Source organism: Rhamphochromis sp. 'chilingali' (genome assembly GCF_963969265.1).
Source record: "Rhamphochromis sp. 'chilingali' genome assembly, chromosome: 2".
Lineage (NCBI taxonomy): Eukaryota > Metazoa > Chordata > Actinopteri > Cichliformes > Cichlidae > Rhamphochromis > Rhamphochromis sp. 'chilingali'.
Window position 1 is genome coordinate 9,900,395 of NC_137930.1, and position 4,149 is coordinate 9,904,543.

Below are 4,149 nucleotides of genomic sequence, written 5' to 3' on the forward strand. Positions count from 1 at the left end.
TAGACTGCAAACAGGAGCAGGTCACTTGGATGCTGGGCTTGCCTCTCATAGGGGCCCACTGAGCAAGGTGGGCCGGCTGGAGAGCGGGTGGAGGGAGGGGTGGATCTGCTGCTGCTGCCTTCAGGTGCTGCTCAGAAACTTTTTACCTGTCTTTTAACTTAATCCAATGGATCACTTTCATATTGTTGTTGTTGTTATCTTCCCAAGACTTTCCTCTTTGTTTTGGTTTATTTTGTTAAAAAAAAAAGGAGAAAAAAAATCGAAATAAAAAGAAGTAATATTTAATCTGCCAAAGGACTTATTTAGAAAGCGTTCAATGTGCAAATTATTTGAAAACAAATGGGGTTTTTTTTTACATTTGTTTTTACCTTGTGTAATAAAAATGACATATTTTCTCAGTCTATATCTTATTCTAAAGGTCCTGGCAATAAAGTAGAAAATGTAGTACGCTATGAAATATGCTCTAACTGAACAGCAATAGTGTGAAATGCCTAACTAACCTTAATAATATGTTCGTAATAAGGGCTAAATGTGGTGTTCCAGTCTGTCTGCATAACTGGTTATGTAGAAAAAAAAGTCAAGTTGAGCTTCTCAATTCAGTAACCTGAATATATACACACAACAACAAACAGCCAGTATGTGTGCGTGGACAGAATTAAAGAAAAGGCTGGAATATCTATGCTAGGGAGCATCTTAGAATGAATCCTGGAGGTTGGGGTCTTTGTGAGGGCTAAATGTCCTTGACTGGTAAAGACAGTGAAAGTCTGGAAACAGAGTGGATGAGGAAGACTAAGACCTGCAGTGTGAACGTAGCCTATGGATCTGGCCTCTCCATTAGTGTTTTCTGCTTGGAGCAGAGGATCAATGGAAGATGACCGTTTTTCTTTGAAAGCTTTCTTGCACGTTCTTTTCTCTAAACATGCCGCCATTGTATCCCCTTTTCCGTCTTCCCTCTCATTCCCTCTTTTTGATGCTTTTATCTGCTTTTGTTTGCGGTGCCTCATTTAGTAGGTTGTCTGGTCTGGAAGGGGAAGTAAACATGAAGACAGTTCTGAATGGCCTACATATGTCCAGCAGAAATAACATGGGAGCATCAACTTGTAAATTTCATGCACAGGATTGATTCAGGGGTACAAAAGCCAAACCCACTTTGTTTGAACTCATCCCTTCCAAAATTTATATGTAACTTTATTTCACTTGTGAAATTGAGTTTCTTGACTTTTAATTTCATGGATGAAAATGAAAAAGCAACACAAATCAATTTCCTGCGGTGCAGTCACAGGGTAACAGATTGCACCCCGGAGTTTAAAGCCAGCTTTCTGGGAGGGGGGGGAGTAAGAAAGGAGAGATGCAGAAGCTACAAGCAATTTGTTGATTTGCATGCATAACCCATGTGTTTGGGATTCAGACACTGAGGAAAAGGAAATTGATCTCACAAATTCCTTTGAAAATTAACGAGCCTGCCACCAGGATTGGGCATGGAGATAATGAATGAGCGGAGCTGTGTTAATGGGGGTCCTTTCACAGCTTAGGTATCACAGGCCTGGACAAGCTCCAAGCAGAGAAATGCTACAGATGCAAGAACGCACACAGCACAAACAGGGAAAATGCTACAAAGCAGCTATAAGATGTGAGGAAGAATCATGGCCCTGATTTGACTCACCAGCTACACACATGGGAAATTAATTAGTAACGGATCCTAGTGGGCACATAAAAGTATCAGAAATCGCCTGATTCAAATTTTTAACCAAAGGTTTGGCAGCACATTTTTAGACGTCATCACTGGCTGCTTTCTGATAGCTTCCAGGTGTATGTGATGGGTAATTCAGATGATTTGGTGCATATTTCTTAAACACGCAGGAGGAAAGCTTACATAGAACGTGGCTGTTGAAACGCTGGGAGAGCTGGAGGAGCAGGAGTTTAGATTTCAGCCAGCGTGTCATGCTGGATACTAGTAGGATGTGATAAGGGAAGAACCAATGGATCATTTGGAGAATTCAGCTCAGAGCCACCCCAGTATATGTTTCAACTGCTCGTTCAGAATATAACCCTACAACCTGGTTGACCCAACAGGAAGTCCTGGCATCTGGGAACCTTGGAGGAAACAAGGGCATGTGACCTCCACTCACCACCAGCTTTCCCAAATCTTGTTAGCACGGCAAGCTGGCTCCGGGGTCATTTCCCAGTTTCCCAAGGTTCCGAGGGAGATTAGTTCTTAAGTGGAGCCATCATCCAAGAAGACTGGTGACAGATTCACAGGCTGATCTGGCCTATTAGGCTTGGATAAAGAGCCAAAGCTCAGAGCCCCCAGCACACCGGCATACATCACCTCTGATGAAATCAGCCTGCATCACTGAATTCAGCCCAATACCAATACTAAACCCATGAGTGGTGTGGAATTAGTCCAGTCAATCTGTGATTACTCCTCGGAAAGGAATGCAATTATTTCTTCTCAGCAGTCTGCCTCATGTCACAGGTTTAACCTCCACTTTTTAATCACTCTCTAGCGCTCGTGGTGACTGGAGCCAAAATGTTAGGTACGTAGGTTTGATCAGTTCTTTGTGATACCTGGAGCACAGTGAAGAGAAAATGTGCAAGAAAATGCAATTAATACAAAGACTAAAGCTATGATGGCATTTTTAATGCTGATTAAGCAGCTCAGTTTTATTTTTATTCAAATTAGGATTCGAGTCACCAGGACATCTACGTGGTCTAGCAGTTAAAGGTCAGAGCGGGTAAAGACAGGAACAATATAGTCCCCCAATCTACCTGTGGATGGTGACCTTTTGGCACATCAATAAACCTCTGTCTGCCACCTCCAAATGTTTATTGTTGAATGATCAAACATGCCCCCTACAAAAACCTTCTGGAAGCTTTTATTGATTTTGAGCCATTTCCCCAGGTATTTTGCTTTTAAGAAATTACTTTTCACGTAGGTAGCTTTGTGAGATGTGTGTGTGTGACTGAACCATCCTTGATTTTTGGAATAGAGCATACATTTCAACTGCATCCACAGGATGGAAACAGAAAAAGAAGCAAATGCATGATGCACAGCTGTAACCATTGTACCAGTGGTTACAGGTCCTACTGGGACCTACTGGTCCCAACAGGGAGCAGTGGACATTACATAAAAAAGGCCAAAAAATAAAATAAAATAAGGAAAACCACTAATGGAACCACCAAAAGGTTCAAAAAGGTTGTTCATGGAAACAAAGAAAAGAAACAGCAGTTTGCACACTGCTGATTCTTTGCCTTTATCACATCTAAATATGGATATGTGCATGTATTTTTCCATTTGTTCCCCTGCTAATATAAATGTAAGACTTAAAAATGTTGTAAATGGTTAGCAAATCTGCACCTCACCTCAAAGAACTCTCTTTAAGGTGTCAGGAGTGCTGCTGAGTGCATGACTACAGAGTGCTCAGCCATGTCTGATGAACTCCCTGGAGTGGTTGAGGTTAACAACTACAGATTTTTACATTTAAAAAAAATCTGCAAGTTTTGCATTTCAGAAGAGTTGGCTTAGTAGATGCTCCACTGTAGATCATATCTTAGAGACAAATTCCAGCTCTGAAAAAAGAAAGCAATGCAGAAGAGTCTTAAACCTGCATTCCTTATAATGGCCAGCAGGGAGCAACTGTTCTAGTTGCCTAATTTACAACCTCGGTAAACAGGTTCCTTTTTTTTTTTTTTTTTTTTTTAAATATACAACAGATGTTTATTTTGGACATGATGCTACCCATGTGAGTCATAACCTCGGGTAGGCTTTAGGGTGGGCCAACACTAATCGAAATTGCTAGCCCACGACTGCACAGGGTCCTCAGTTTCTTAGATCCACTTCGTAATCCTCGTCCTCTTATTCCAGGCCTCTTTTAGATAGTCTGCTGGCTCGGTGCTATATTGGCCAGTACTAGCATAAACACAACCTGTGACTGAACAGTCAACCGCCAAGCTGTATTGTGGGTAATTCTAAGAATGAAAAATGTTTTTCCATTGACTGACATTGTGCAGTTTCATAGATCAAACTGCTCTAAAATTAAAAAAATAAATAAAAAAAATAAATAATATATGAAATATGCATTATTGAAAAAGAAAAAAAAAATCAGCAACTAATAAAATTATTAAAGTTAAAAGAAAGAATCGGGTCAC